The sequence below is a fragment of the Malania oleifera genome, chromosome 4 (genome assembly GCF_029873635.1).
Source record: "Malania oleifera isolate guangnan ecotype guangnan chromosome 4, ASM2987363v1, whole genome shotgun sequence".
Taxonomy (NCBI): Eukaryota; Viridiplantae; Streptophyta; class Magnoliopsida; order Santalales; family Ximeniaceae; genus Malania; species Malania oleifera.
This window is the reverse complement of record NC_080420.1, coordinates 77,882,556-77,897,668: the sequence shown is the minus strand read 5'-3', so window position 1 is coordinate 77,897,668 and position 15,113 is coordinate 77,882,556.

Here is a 15,113-nt window from a genome sequence, read left to right as displayed (position 1 = left end):
CCACTAGTAGAATTTGCGTATAATAATAGTTATCAGTTCAGCATTGGCATGGCACCATTTGAGGCTCTGTACGGTAGGAGATGTCGATCTTCTTTGTTTTGGGATGAAGTGGGTGAGCAGCGAGTAGTGGAGCCGGAGCTTGTGCAGCAAGCGTATGACAAGGTTCAGTTTATCAAGGACAGGATCAATGCAACTCAGAGCCGATAGAAATGTTATGCTGATAATCGCCATAGGAATCTGGAATTTGATCTGGGCAATCATGTGTTCTTGAAGATAGCTCCGATGAAAGGGGTTATGCGATTTGGGAAAAAGGGTAAACTTAGTCTTAGGCTTATTGGTCCATTTGAGATTCTAAATAAAGTCGGACCGATAGCCTATAGGCTAGCTTTACCACCTGTTTTGTCCAGGATCCATGACGTATTCCATATTACTATGTTGAGGAAATAGGTCTCAAATCCTTCTCATATCATCATTTATGATGAGTTAGAGCTTGGTGATTCACTGGTGTATGAAGAGGTACCAATACAGATTTTGGATAGGAAAGTACAAGAGCTACGTAACAAGAAGATTCCTTATGTAAAAGTTTTGTGGAGGCATCATGTGGTAGAAGAGGCTTCTTGGGAATTCAAGGAGCAAATGAGGCAGAAGTATCCGCATCTATTCCCAGAAGTTTAATTCGGTAAAATGTAAGTAGTTAAGTTATATTTCTTTTGCAGGTACATGCAATGGTTTAATTAGTGTAGCCTTTTAGTTTTGGGAGAATTTTATTTTGTATATGTAATCTCTCAGGACTCAAAATGTAACCACGGTATTCCTTCGCCATAAGTGAGGGTAAGTAATAAAATAAGTAGCCCCTTTTCTGGTTAAGGGATGACGAGTTACGTGAATAGTAAATTTCGAGGACAAAATTTTATAAAGAAGGGAGAATGTAACGACCCGAATAATAATAATGAGATTTAAATGATAAAAGAAAGGGAAATAGAAATCGGAAACAATAGGAGGCAGTCAATGACATTGCACCTTAGAAGAAATAATTGAGGGGAAATCATTAGGGGATTCGTCGACAAAGGTTTAAGGGAATTTGTTGAAGAATATAGAGGATTCATCGACGAGGGTTTAAGAGAATTCATCGACGAATACAGGGGATTCGTTGACGAAGAAATACCAAGAGAGGTTTTTGAGTCGCCTGAATTTTGTCAACGAAATTAATTGGGATTCGTCGATGAATGACGTGGTTCGTCGACAAATCCAGTTCTATAAATATTAAAAATCCGAATTTTTGTTACTTCATAACTAAGCAACTCGTTCTTTCTCTCTCTCCTTCGTCGATTTTGGTCCAGATTTACGCCGGATCGACAATCCGAAGCCACCATGACACTCCTCGGGAAGTTCTCTCCAAATCTGCAGGAGCGGATCGTTGGTGAAAGCAAGGTGGAAACCATCCCAAATCCAGGGTAAGGGTTTTTACTCAATATTTGGAGTTTTGACAGTTGTAAAAGTGTTATACGCGTGGAAATACTGAACTTTAATTCTGGGGAATATTGTTTCCAGGGTGTTGAGTTGAGAACCCTGCGAGTGCGAGGCAGATTTTCTTAGGGGCTTTTCAGGAAACAGGTACGGGGATAAACTAAGCTAGTTCTTTTGAGAAAATGTATGTATATGTATATAACATTTGATTTCAGGAAAAATGAATATATTTATATATGATTTATATTTGGGAAAAAATACTATTGAAAATGATAGTATGTTGAATATGCGAAAAGCCGTTAGTGTGGCATGAGTAGAAATTGCTTTGAAATATTGTTTTTCTGGGATATGTGATTATGATACAAATTTTTATAATGGGAAAACTGGCGTACGGGTCAAGATTTTTATGATATGTTTGCCGACGTACGGGCCATGCTATGATGTGATTTGCCAGCGTATGGGCTGTGCTATGATATGTTTGCCGGCATACGGGCCGTGCTATGATGTGATTTGCCAGCGTACGGGCTGTGCTATGATTTGCCAACGTACGAGTCGAGTTATGATAAAATGTGTAATACCGGCATACGGGCCGATGATTTTCATGATATACGTATATATGCAAAATGATATGATCGATGTGAAAATTAATGATATGAAATATTCATGTATCACAGTTTTAATATATGTTATATGGTATCAGAACTTAGTTGGCTTGGTCTAGGCTAGCACTTGCACGATACCGTTGCTATGTGTCCATGGTCTTCGTGATCATGATATTTGTGTTAACGCCGCTGTTCGGAGTGGTGTGAGATTGGATGGTCGATGTGATTTTTTTTAAGAAGTGTGTGTGATCGTCCCTGGTATACGGACCAGGTCTGGACAACCCATCGGACTTATAGACTGTATGTTTGACTTGGCAGTGGTTGGCCAACCATTGTCAGGTCCCGTCTTCGGGCCCTACAATCCAATCATGTGGGGGTAATACATGACAACAGCCAGTTAACCTACCACGAATGTTTTTGTATTATAGTTTATGAGATGAGATATGTTTATAAAAATGCAGTATGTTCTGCCATGATTTGATATATATATGTTTTCCTAGATTTGAAAAAACAGTTACAGAATATGTTATGTATGGTATATGTAGAACACGGAATGCTCATGTTGCCACACACTGGTATTAGTTTATTTCCCTTACCGAGAGGTGTCTCACCTCTAAATTTTATAAACTTTTCAGGAGCCCCAGATAGGATAGCGGGAAAAGCCTCGCTGTTCTAGAGCTGTTTATCTGCCTTTCTGAAGGGTAAGTTTTGTAGGGACAATTAGATTTCGTGGGGAATGTCCCTAGATATGATTTTGGGATGTATATATTGAAATACAGTGATTGTAGTAACTCTGGTATTGTGAAATAAAGTATTGAGATGTATATGTGTATGATTCCAGCTGCTTATGCTTCCGTGTTGTGTTCTGATTTATCCCTAGTACCCACAGGTCCAGGTGTACTATGATCTGCTGAACTGGGATTTGCGATATTGGTTTTATTGTATTTAAAAATAAATAAATGTGGAAAATAAGCAAGTCGTCACATGGCATGCGTGTTCTATTGGATTGATTGTATTGAATGGATCATTAAAATTAATTAATCAAAATGTTTATTGACTATACTTTAGCATATTTAATGAATTCAGTTTTTTATGAGTTTAAATGTCCATCTTGTATCTAAGCATGTACTCAAATTAAAAGGGGGAGCTTTTGAATTTAAGTTTCTATCATGTTACGCTCACCCAGAATCTTTGGCTTAGATCTGTATTAGACCTCTGAGGCATGTATATTCAACATTGAAAATCTTAAATTCAAATATAGTACTTAGCCGCAAGTGTCTTAGGTTTTGCCAAATGATCTTGTAGTTAAATTGTATGATATTTTTTGGTTCAATATTATTGCATTTTTTTGGATTAAAAAATGAATTGATGTGCTTAGTCGTACACCAAAACAGTGCATGCTTGCTTGCTTTCCTTTTAAAGTTTATTTTTTAGCAAGATTTGGCATCAATCCCTTGTAATCAATGAAAATATTCAAAGGGGATTTTTTTGTCATTTCTAAAATACCTAAGGGCTCTGATTATTTTAAAATGATCTTCTAAGAAGAAACTTTTTAGCCCTTTTACTGATGACAAACGGGGGAGAAGGCTAATTGATGAGTCCCTAAAATGCACTATTTTAAGCCCCTATTTACCTTTGTTTATCCTCATCTATCTTGTATGTAACCCTTTGTTAACATAGTTCGGAGTTATGCAAGGTTTGTTCGTGTTTTAGGAAATATAGGATAAAACCATGGATTTAGGTGTTACGAGAAACCAAGGGAGTGTTTGGTATACTTAGAGGTCAAATCCAATGTTCAACCAAGCTTCTAAAGCCTCAATACACACCAAAAGAAGAAGACATTGTTCGACCATGTGGTGCGACTGGCAACATAAAAGGGCGACCAGGTATCAAGATACAAACTCCAAGGTTCAGACTAAAGAAGAATTGCTGCAAGGTTCGACCATGTGACCTTCAAAAGAGACCAAGTCGAGATACTAAAGATTATTGAGCCCTGAAATACTGAGAGTATCGACGAAGTGGTCGACCAAAAGAACTTGAAGGGCGACTATGTCGAGTTTTTGAGATTTCTTGAAGTTCGAGATCCTACAAGTCTCGACCATCAACTTGACTAGCAAGACCCTATGGTGTGATGAAGTCAAAGATTTTGAAATTTCAAATCCTTTATTTCCCGCGAGTCTCGACCAAGTGCAACCAAGGGAAAGCATGGAGGCGACTTGGTCAACAACGACGATCTTCTGCGCGAGATTTCGGCAGAACTTTCCTACTTCGAAATTCAAACTTTGAAAACCCTAATGGGTATAAATAATAGCTACGGACATGTTCTCTAAGTTCCTCTTTAGCCGATTTTGGGTTAGTGACAAACCTAAAATGCCTTTGAGAGTCAAATTATATTAGATTTACTGCTTCCAATTTACATTCCTGTTCTGGTTCTCTATTGTATAAATGATCGTTAGTGACAAATGATTTGTTTACAATACAAAGCCATATTTACTGCTTTCATCTTTACATGCTTCGATTTAATTGCTTTACTTTACTACTTTCCTTCACCGATCTCCTTTATGGCTTTGATTGTGAAAAAGTCTTAGAGATACGATAGCACTACGACCGATTCAGTTAAATATACATAGTAGGCTACGGATACTAAAGAGATTTTGTGTGGTCACTAAGATAGGGTATACTTCGGTTCCTGATCGTGCTCTAGACGATTGGTGCACCCTTGCTACCCTATGCCTTTGAATGGTTCCTATCACCGTTTAACCTAATACGGATAGTTGACCGAGCAGAGTTTACGCACATGACATCCTAAGTCTGATTTATCAAATGAGCACTGCTTTGTAGGAGTAGAGATAATATAGATTTTACATGCTTTCATAGGATGTTAGAAAAACCCCACCTTTACACTCTCTTTTTACACAAGGCTATAGTAAACTAGATTGGAAATGGTTGATAACTAAACTTTAGTCCTCGTCGATCGATACCTGACTTCCCCACTTTCTATAGAACTTGGGATTAGTTAGGTTATATAAATATTATTTTAGGTACTTAAGGACCCAAGGCTTGGTGAGCCTACAAATCATTACACTCGCCAGTGGGCGTAGCCACAGACAACCTCTCATCCATAGCATAGGTTTCAACCCCACACAACCTCACAAAACTAGCAAATATAAACGAATAGGTTGCTCCCAAATCAAATAAAATGATGGTTGAATTCAAAAGCAAAGACATGGTACCTATCACCACGTTCCCAGCATGTTCTGCATCTGCTGAAGTCAGTGAATATACCCTCGCCGGAGCTGTGGTTGCCTGGTAGTTTCCCCGAGGCATCTGATTACTCCCACGGTTCTGGCTCTGTGCAGGCGTATTTCTCCTTGATGCCTGACAGCTCCGTGACATGTGGCCTGACTTGCCACAGTTGTAGTAGTTACCCCAGAACGGCTGACACCTCCGTGACATGTGGCCTGACTTGCCACAGTTGTAGTAGTTACCCCAGAACGGCTGACACTCTCCATCGTGCCTATTACGGCACTTGGCACACGGAGCGAAGGATGGATCCCCCTAAGAACTCTGCCGCTCAGTAAACTGCTGATAACTTGAACTATAGCTCTTCTTCTTCTTCCACTGTCCTTACCGAGGACCAGTCTGAGAACCAGACAAAACTGGCCTCTTCCTCTGTTCCTGCACCACCTCATCACCTCGAAGGTCGGTCTCAACTATAGTGGCTTTATCCACCAACACCGAGAACTGAGGGATCTGCAGCATCCCCACAAGACAGCGGATGTCTTTCCTCAGACCCCTCTCAAACCTCCGAGCCTTCTTGTACTCATTCGGGACCAAGTACAGTGCAAACCAAGATAACTCCATAAATTTGGCGGCATACCTCTGCACCATCAGAGTTCCCTACGTCAAGCCCAAGAACTCATCGGCCTTCACATCCCGAGTAGAGACCGGGAAGTATCTCTCAAAAAATACCTCCTTGAAGCGGCCCCACATCATACCAAATGGACTAACTCTCTGCCTCTCAATCAAACTCACCACAGTCCACCAACGCCCTACCTCCCCAGTCAGCTGGAAGGTAGCGTATAGGACCTTCCGCCACTCAGTGCAGTGGAGGACTTCCAAAATCCTCTCAGTCTTCTCGACCCAGTCCTTCGCCACAACCAGATCGGGTCCTCCTGTAAATGTCAAAGGGTACATACGTGTGAACCTCTCGATGGTACACCCGCATCAGTAGGAGAGCATTCGCGTCTCCTAACACTCTGCCCGATCTCTCGGATAACCTACCTCGCCAAACCACGAGACACTGAAGGAGACTCATTGCTCGCTATCTCCTCGGAGCCACTCGCCAAGTTACTATCCTTGGGCTCCATTCTAAAAACAATAGGAATCAGTTAGAATTCCTATATTATACACAGTTAACCTAATCATTAGAACTAATCATGTCAACTACAACTCTCACGGCCTAGGTCTGTCCTACAACACCGACACGAAAATCATTAATGGTTTGCCGTGATCTTTCTGAAATCGTCATTCCAGGAAGAACATAGAACACCGCCAATGAGTTCCTGTCTAGCAACAACACAAAGCTTGACTTACTTTACCCATTTCCTACATCCTATACTCTGGTATGTACACGTAAATATACCTAACCAAGCCTACAAGACCTAGCAACCTGATTAGCTCTAATACCAAGTTGTCACGCCCCGAACTCGCAGATGGGTCCCAAGTGTGAAAATAGTAACCTAACTTGTCTCTATATCAATTAAAACATACATGATACAATACAATAAAAGGGTCCGACTCTGTGAGGTATACGGATGCCCTATACCCATACACATATACATCCATACTCATCAAATACATAGCGAAATATGGTCTTTCTATACATGTATAGTACCATACCAGATTTTATACAAACCTAGGATATACATTCTCATAATTACAAAACATACCCCGGGTGTCTACAAAAACCATCACGACAATCCGGTTACGAAAACTCATACCTAAACAGGAACTAATAGCAGCTAATGACACCCTCACTTCCAAATGATAGGATGTTAATTACGGCTACCTGAAGGACCTGAAAACATTTGTACGTACATTCGGGGTGAGACACCTCTCAGTAAGGAAGAAAAGAGGTTATATTAGTGTGTGACATACCAGTGTTATTTTACGTAAAACATAACACCATACAATACGATACAGTTCAAAAACATTTCCATCCAGTTCCATACAGTTCCAGTATTTTCACAAATCCATTCCAGTACATACGATACCCAAACATACGGTCAGTGTCGTCACACTAATACGCAACTACTCTATGAAACCCGAAGCTTCATAGCGATTAAGTTGCCAATACGGTGTAGCTCACACCCCTCGACGACCAGTCGGAACACAGAGGTGATATTTCACACCCTCGGATATAGAGCCGGACACTCTAGCCCACAGTTTTGACACCAGTACATGGCACAGCGTAGGGTAATTAGCCGCCACATAGCTATTTCAGCGTACGGTAATTAGCCGCCACTAGCTGATTTCAGAAAACTTGGAATCATTTTGAAACTCACGTTTCTATACTCATCAACGTATAGTAATTAACTGCCACATAACTGTTTTACAAAATGCCTAGAATAATTATATACAACCATACATTCCACACTTATTTGGTTTACGATAAATCATATCAGTTTCCAGTTCAAGAATACATTTTTATACAAATATGGATATCATTCATCTCAATAATACAGTTTAAACAAAACAAACGGTTTTCCAAACAAAGCAGAGATGATACTCGAAATCTCTAAATTTTTTCGAAAACTGTAACCCAAAAATATCGTATTTTACCCAATAGATTTTTCCAAATAAGCAGTCAAAACATACATACGATCGTAGCCTACAAGCTTACTTATCTCGATTTCAAAAAGTAACTGATCTAAACTGAATCCCCTTACCTTAACCCGAAATCCAACTACGAACTCTACGGTCCCCAAAACTATGAACCGAGACTCCAAAACCTATAAACCACAATACAATACATGCTTACAACTCATACTACTACACATATTTTGAATCAAAAAAGAAAATCGAGTCTTACCTTGATTTTGGGCCCGAAACCCAAAATTGCTCAAAACGAGATTCCGATTCACTAGAAACATAGAGAATCCTTCCCTGATCCTTGTAGTAATGTCAGATTTATGAATCAGGCGACAAACGGCGAAGAAATAAAGAGAGAGAGAGAGAGAGAGAGAGAAGATATTTAGCTAACTCAGCTTGGAAGCAACTCATTTGGATATTTATAGCCCTTTGACTCTGCCGCCCTCGTCGACGAATTGGCGTCCTCGTTGACGAGTCCACCATTACCTTCATCGACGAGGTGGTGGCCTCGTCAATGAGCCCGAGGTTGCAAATTTTCCAAAATCCCTCGGGATCTCCTCATCAACGAGACACTGAATTTCGTTGCCAAGAACAAAAAGGGACTTTGTCGACGAACTCTGGCTTGGTCGACGAAGCTTGCCCAAATTACCACTTTACCCTTCATTCAAATATTTAATCCACATATTACGATTCGGGTTTTTACAATGCTTTCCACTTTCTATGGGAATTCCAATGAAAATCCTTATAAGCATCTAGATGAGTTCCTCAAACTTTATTCAACTATCACCATCTTTAATTTTAGTGATGATGCCCTCCGCTTAAGGCTTTTCCTGTTCTCTCTGAAGGATAAGGCCAAATATTGGCTAACATTCTTAGAGCCAACCAATTGGGCCACCATGCAGCATGAGTTCTTAAAGAAGTACTTCCCAATTGGGAAGACTAACTAGCTGCGAAGGGCAATCACTAGTTTCTCACTGTTGGATGGGGAACTATTTTTCGAGACATGGAAGCATTTCAGGGACCTATTACGTCAATGTCCACACCATCATATCCCTAAATTGAAATTTGTTCAGACCTTCTATGAAGGGTTGGCTAAGAGAGATAGGTCAATGGTAGATGCATCATATGGAGGTACTTTCCTCACCAAGCACGAGAAATTCTTAGTAGCATGTAGTTGCTACTCGTAGGCCATCTAAGCCCTCCACCTCCAATCTTAAGGGAGTTTACGAGTTAGCCACAAGCCATGACCTTGCCCCCACTCTACACACCATAGCTAAAAAGCTTGATCAATTTATGTCCTTAGGATAGCAACCACAGGCGATAGTCTATGCAGATGTGCGTGCTATATGCTCTGACCCTTCACATAACTGTTACAATTGCCCCCATGTGCTTTCCCAGCATGAGCCTCTGTAGGAAGAAGTTAATTCTACCTATAATTGGTACGATAGGTCGTCTAATGACCCCTACTCGAACACGTACAATCCTGGATGGAAATAGCACCTTAACTTCTCTTCGAGGCCACAAGCTTCGGGTTTCCAAGAATAAAGACCTCAGATTTCAGCCACCGCTCCACCTCCTTACTCATACAAAACTTCGCAAAGTCCTCCCGCATATGCCCCCAGACGGTCAAATTTTCAGCAACCATCTCCACCTCAGCCCTGATATGATAAAGCGTTTCAGGAGACGGTGTTGAAATCATGTATGGGCATTGAGGGTGACAATCAACTAGATTGGAAATTACTCCACTCCCACTCACAGTCAATTGGCAAGCTATAAGCTACTATGGACCAACTAGCTACCTCATTTAGTCGAAGAAATAAGAGCAAGTTGCCAAAGCAGCCCTCGGTGAATCCTAAAGGTCAATACAGGGTAGAATGTGCACCGAACGCTGGTCCTTCATCATATCATGAGTAGGCTCAAGCGATGAGCACTCTTTGGAGTGGTAGGATGAGGAGAAGTTGAGCACGAGAAAGGGTAACGAGAAAAGGGGGCAGTACCTAATGTTGAAGCTTATACCCCCTCCTCTTCAAAGTTGATGAGTAATCTTGAAGTTTCCACTCCCTCTTTGGGAGTAGCAAGGCCACGTTATGTCCCTCCAATGCCATACCCTATAGCTCTGCAGGCACATCCTAAGCCCAAGAAGGAAGAAATTGCAAAGTCTTCACTAGACTCCCTTAGGCAAACAAATATCAATCTTCCTCCCTTGGACGCTATCAAGTGAGTACCTACCTACACCAAGTTTCTTAAGGATTTGTGCACTTAAAAGCGTAAAGGTGCACTTAAACAAAAGAGTCAACTCGACCGTGAATGTGAACTCTATTCTTCTATAATCCATCCCCCCAAAATGTAAGGACCTCGGTGCAACCACCATCTTATGTGCAATCGGTGATTGCACTATTGATAGGGCCTTTTTAGATTTGGGGTCGAGTGTGAACTTACTCCCTCACTCGGTCTACAAAAAATTTGGTTTAGGAGAACTGCAGTGTAACAACCTACTATTTAAGTGTGGGTTTTTTCTTTTATACTATAATATTTATAATGCCCTGATATCAAACTAAATAAAACCCAACCATCAACCTAAGCAGTGAGAAATAGAAATTAAATAAACATATCCATATGTAATTATATACAATACCAAAGTGCTAAAATGTTCCTCAAAATATTTACATATATGACTATTTTCCCAAAATACCCTCAACTGGCTAGGGTTATACAAAGATACTCCCAAAAATACTCACTCTACTGTCAGGGCAATAATGAGACCCCTCTATCTGTGAGCCTGGTCTGCTCGCTTACCTGGATCACCTAAAAAAGTAATGGGATAAGCCAATGCTCAATAAGACGAAATATGCTATTACTAGTGTGTGGCAAATAAGTTCAATACTATGAAAATCTATTACTATATAATCATGTATCTCTAAATCCGTAAAATACAATACCAGTAATATAAACCATCACCTTTTTCCTGTTGCTTAACATTTCTAAACTTTAGGTTTCTACTCAGAATACTTCTAATATATATATATATTCTGTCTCTGTAAATCTGTATAAACATAGTAATAACTGAAAACTTACCACTGGATAACTGTGTGTCATGATTTAACCCCTCATGACAGGGTTGTGCGGCCCGTAGGCGAGATCTAGCCTGGCTGGCTAACCAGGAATAAATCACTATACTCCATAGGTCTGATCAGCCCTCCTCAACCCATATCAGATGGGGAGCCTGTCCACTCGTGGGCTCTATACGATCGACCTTTATACCACGTATTATCTGAATAGGTGGTTGCACTCTATATACTGTATGTAGCTACGGTACCGTGCTCTGTAAACTGTATGGTCCAGCAGGATCTGATACTATATAATACATCTCTATATACAACTACCTGTTTTACCATGATTCTGTAATAACTGTATAAACCATGACGCTGTAGAAAACTGTATCTTTATCAACTGTGTTTATGTATTTAACTGTAAATCTGTATGTCATGGTACTGTAAAACTGTATGATCATGGTATTTCTGTAATTGTTGTAAAATATATTCATTGTCTGTATATTCTGAAAACATAACCCTGAAAAATACTGTGGAACATATTCCTGTACTATATCTATATTCTCAAGCCACACAGTAATTTTAAAACATATGAAACAAGCTTGATAAACTGTTTAAATTTTTGCTATGAATAATAATCTGGTAGTAACATATAATTCATACTGAAAACATACTAAGATTGCCTAGCATAGCATATTTCCCTTACCTGTTTCTTGCTAAAAATCTCCTACTGAGATGGGTCCTACACTCGCAGGGTTCTCCACTCAACGCCTTGAAAACCATATATCCCATAACAAAATGTCACTATTTCTACGTCTACAGCATTTCCTACAACTGCTGGAAGGCCAAAAATTGACTAAAATGCCTTACCTTGATTCTGGGAAGAAATTCGACTCGATCCCACTAACAATCTACCCTAGCAGACTTGAAAAGAACTCTGCCAGGAGCGTCATGGTGGCCTCAGATCATTGATCCGACGAACGACGAGGCCGAAATCGATGAGAGATGGAAGTAGAGTAGTAGGAGAGAAAGAGAGAGAGGAGAGGGTTTCGGTGAAATTTATGCATAAGAAAATGAGTTTAGCACTATTTATACTGCGGGATTCGTCGATGAGCCACGTCACCTCACCGACGAGTCCTGTAGAAATTTCATCGACGAACCTGCACCATTGTCGATGAATTTCAGATTTCCAAAATCCTTCTCGGTAACTTCTCGTCGACGAGACAGGACCTCAACGACGAGATCCTAAAGAACTCTCATCGACGAAACCGCTCTGTTCGTCGACGAGGCCTGGGAAATTTTCTTGGAATTATCACCTCCAAAATGCAATGTCATCGATGAACGTAAAGCATTCATAAATGAAGTCTACTGCCTCATTCTATTCCTGTTTCCATTTCCCTCCTCTTTATTATTTAAATAACATTATTCTTTGGGTCATTACATGCAGTCCACCCCGATCACTTTGCATTTCACTGATCAATCTGTCAAGAGGCCCCATGGTGTTATAGAGGATGTTTTAGTAAAAGTTGATAGGTTCTTCTACCCTGTTGGCTTCCTTGTCCTAGACATAGAACCCATCGAACCATCGTAGCAATCGGGCCCGATCCTACTAGGACGACCATTTTTAGCCATGGCTAACGCTTGCATCCAATGTAGAACCGGTGTCATGGATATATCCTTTGAAAATATGCAGCTCCAACTAAATGTATTCCACTCCCCTCGGAACCCACCTGAGGACATCTCTTTTGAGGATATGGACATGATTAGTAAGGGTGTCGAGCAGGATGTGTCTTTAACTCTTTTAGGTAACTCCCGTGAGAACAAGCCTCCATGTGATCAACCCTCCATTTCAGGACTAGTGGAACCAGAAAAGCATGCCCTTGCTATTAGTGATTCGGCCTCTATCCCGAAAAGAAGGCTTTGGAAAGCTAGGTTAAAAAATCTTCCTACTCTCTCTAGCGTTCCAACACGTCTTTCCATTAAGGTCCCACCATCGCTTGAGTTGAAGCCTCAGCCGACCTCACTTAAGTATGTATTCTTAGGCTCCTAGAAGACCCTACCCATTATCATATCATCTACTCTAGAGATTTTGGGAGTCTAGGCTCATTGAAGTCCTGAGAAAAAACTTGAGAGCCATAGGGTGGTCGGTGGCAGACCTTAGGGGAATAGATCCATCCATTTGTATGCATCGGATTCATATGGAACCGAATGCCAAGCCCAATTATGAGATGCAACGGAGACTTAACCCTAATATGAAGGAGGTGGTTTTGAAGGAAGTGGTCAAACTCTTAGATGTTGGGATCATATTTCTTATCTCAGATAGCAAGTTTGTGAGTCCCATGCAAGTGGTCCTTAAGAAATTCAAATCACAATTGTCGAAAATGATAAGGGTGAAGGTATCCCCACTTGCTTTACTAGTGGGTGGCAGGTGTGTATTGACTATAGGAAACTTAATAACCTCACTCAAAAAGACCACTTCCCGTTACCATTCATTGATCAAATCTTTAAGAGGCTAGCGGGGCAGAATTTCTATTGCTTCTTAGATGGATACTCTAGATATAATCAAGTTGTAGTCCACCCGAATAATCAAGATAAAACTACTTTCACTTGTCCATTCAGCACATTTGCCCACAGGAGGATGCCATTTGGGCTATGTAATGTGTCAATGACTTTTCAAAGGTGCATGCTAGCCATCGTTTTCAACATGGTTAAAAAATTTCTAGAAGTATTTATGGATGATTTCTTCGTGTTTGGGTCCTCCTTTGATGCATGTTTGGACAACCTGTCCAAAGTCATTGAAAGGTGTGTGGACACAAACTTGGTACTAAGCTAGGATAATAGCCATTTTATGGTTCAAGAGGGCATAGTACTGGGCCATATTATCTTCGCTAGGGGGATTGAAGTAGATAGGGCTAAGGTAGAATTGATTTCCAAACTTTCTCCCCCTATTTCTATCAAACAAGTAAGTTCATTTCTAGAACACGCCAATTTCTATCGGCGATTCATCAAGGACTTTAGAAAAATTTCTAGGCCCTTAACTAACTTATTAGTTAAAGATGCACCCTTTGAGTTTGATAGTGATTGCCTCATGACATTCGAAACTCTTAGGAAGCTGCTTTCTTCTTCACCGATAATGCAGCCACCCGATTGGTCCCTTCCTTTTGAGATCATGTGTGATGCATTGGATTATACACTGTGGGGGCTGTGTTGGGACAATGGATATACAAGCTGCCTCACTTGATCTAGTGCGCTAGCAAGACTCTTCAAGGAGCATAACCAAATTATACTACCACCAAGAAAGAGCTCATAGCAGTCATTTTTGCCCTCAATAAATTTCGTTCTTATCTCCTAAGTTCAAAGGTCATGGTGTACTTTGATCATGCCGCTCTACGATATATTCTCACTAAGAAAGAGACCAAACCTAGGCTGATTAGGTGGATTTTGTTGTTACAAGAGTTCGATTATGAATCCTGGATAGGAAGGAGATGGAAAACCATGTAGCTAATCATTTGTCCCATATTCTTGTTGAGGGGTCTACTAACCCTTATCCACTTTAGGATTCCTTTCTCGATGAGCAGCTCTTTGCTGTGTTTTCCCAGGTCCCGTGGTTTGCCACAATTGCTAATTACTTAGCCACAGGGGTTATCCCCCATGATTGGACACAACAAGAGAAAAATAGGTTTTTCTCCCAAGTGTGCCAGTACATATGGGAAGACCTAGATCTATTTAAAATAGGCCTAGACTTGATCATTCGATGTTGTGTCCTTGAAAGTGAATATCACAACATTTCAAAATTTTGTCATACGTTAGAATGTGGTGGTCACTTCTATGGAAAGAAAACTACAGCTAAAGTACTTCAAAGTGGCTTCTTTTAGCCAACTCTTTTTCGAGATGCTCATGAGTTTTGTCAGTCATGTTCATGGTGTCAACAAACTGAGAACATTTCTCGGCGTGACATGATGCCCTTGAGCCCAATTTAAGTGGTTGAGCTCTTTGATGTTTGGGGGATTGATTTTATGGGTCCTTTCATCCCTTCTCATGGGAATATGTACATATTGGTGGCTATGGATTATGTTTTGAAGTGGGTCGAGGCAGCTGCTACTAAGACTAATGACCATCG